This window comes from Chrysochloris asiatica, unplaced genomic scaffold, assembly GCF_000296735.1.
Source record: "Chrysochloris asiatica unplaced genomic scaffold, ChrAsi1.0 scaffold00224, whole genome shotgun sequence".
NCBI lineage: Eukaryota > Metazoa > Chordata > Mammalia > Afrosoricida > Chrysochloridae > Chrysochloris > Chrysochloris asiatica.
This window is the reverse complement of record NW_006408742.1, coordinates 4,726,573-4,727,835: the sequence shown is the minus strand read 5'-3', so window position 1 is coordinate 4,727,835 and position 1,263 is coordinate 4,726,573. Positions and strand designations below refer to the sequence as shown.

Below are 1,263 nucleotides of genomic sequence, written 5' to 3'. Positions count from 1 at the left end.
TCTTTTGATATTTTCAATATCAGTCAGTATTTTGCTCAGAGAATTCTTCAATATTGTAACCCAAGGACTGAATTTTTCTTTAATTCTTTCAGATTATTTACTAATTAGTATTAAGTGAATGTAATCCTTTTATTTCCGTCTATAACATCTAAGTGGCAAAAATAAATAAATTAGGTGAAATAAAAATCACAACTGGATTTTCATGATGTTGGTTGTTATTAAGTGCTGTCCAGTTGGTTCTGACTCATAGCAACCCTGTATAGGGTTTACGTGGAGTGGTTGGTGATTTTGAACCACAAACTTTTCAGTCCAAACTAACCTTATGGTCCAGTGTTTATCCTACAGCACCACACCAAGACTCCTTTCATTACTAGTGGCCATGGAATATTAATAAAAACTGAACTTTAGTATGGTTATACAGAAATTATAAATCCAAACTAGAAGAAAAAATATAAGTAGCAGCATTCTCTAATCATAAGGCTATAGGACTCGAGATTAATAATGAAACCCAAAATCAAAATAGAATATATTAAAACATATTTAAAGAGCTCTGGTTTTGATGCAGGATAGACACTGGGATGCTAACCACAAGGTCAGCAGTGCAAATTCACTATGTACTCAGTGGGAGAAATATGAAATTGTCAGCTACGTAATGTTTTATAATCTTAGACAACTTATATAGGGTTGCTATGAGTTGGTAATGGGTTTAGGCTGTCAGGTTAAGTATATATTCTGTTTAAAAAATAAATAAATACCAAAATTACAGATGCAAATGCCAACATTTAGATGTACAGCTGAGTGTTTAACCCTGGTATACTAGGGCTTCTCATAGGAGGCCTAGAATCCAATAATGAATACATAATGTATTAGACTCTATGGGATACAGCTAAGGCAGTGCTCAAAGAAATAAATCACAGAAAAAAGTAAGATGCAGCATACATGAATTAAGCATCCATCTCCAGAAATTAAATGATCAACTAAACATAAGAAAGGTAGAAAAAAGAATATATAATAATTATTACTGAAAATAATGAGTTAAAATAAAAAATCGTACATCAGTAAATAAACAAAAAGTAGGTTCTTACAATACAGAGGATAAATCTGTCAAGAACATAAGTATATTTAAGATAGCTTTTAAAAATAATTGAGAAAAGATGATGATTTAAGAAACTGTGTTGAAATATTTAGGTAGCACTCTGGGAAAAAGAAGAAGAAGATATACCAAGCAACTAATCACTGGATAAATTATAAATATATAAGATT

At 30.8% G+C, this 1,263-nt stretch overlaps 1 protein-coding gene across 3 annotated transcripts in view; it reads right to left on the bottom strand.

Moving 5' to 3' along the window:
- FGF12 (fibroblast growth factor 12) overlaps window positions 1–1,263 on the bottom strand; it is an 814,886-nt gene that overhangs the window by 125,501 nt on the left and 688,122 nt on the right. The window lies entirely within an intron of this gene.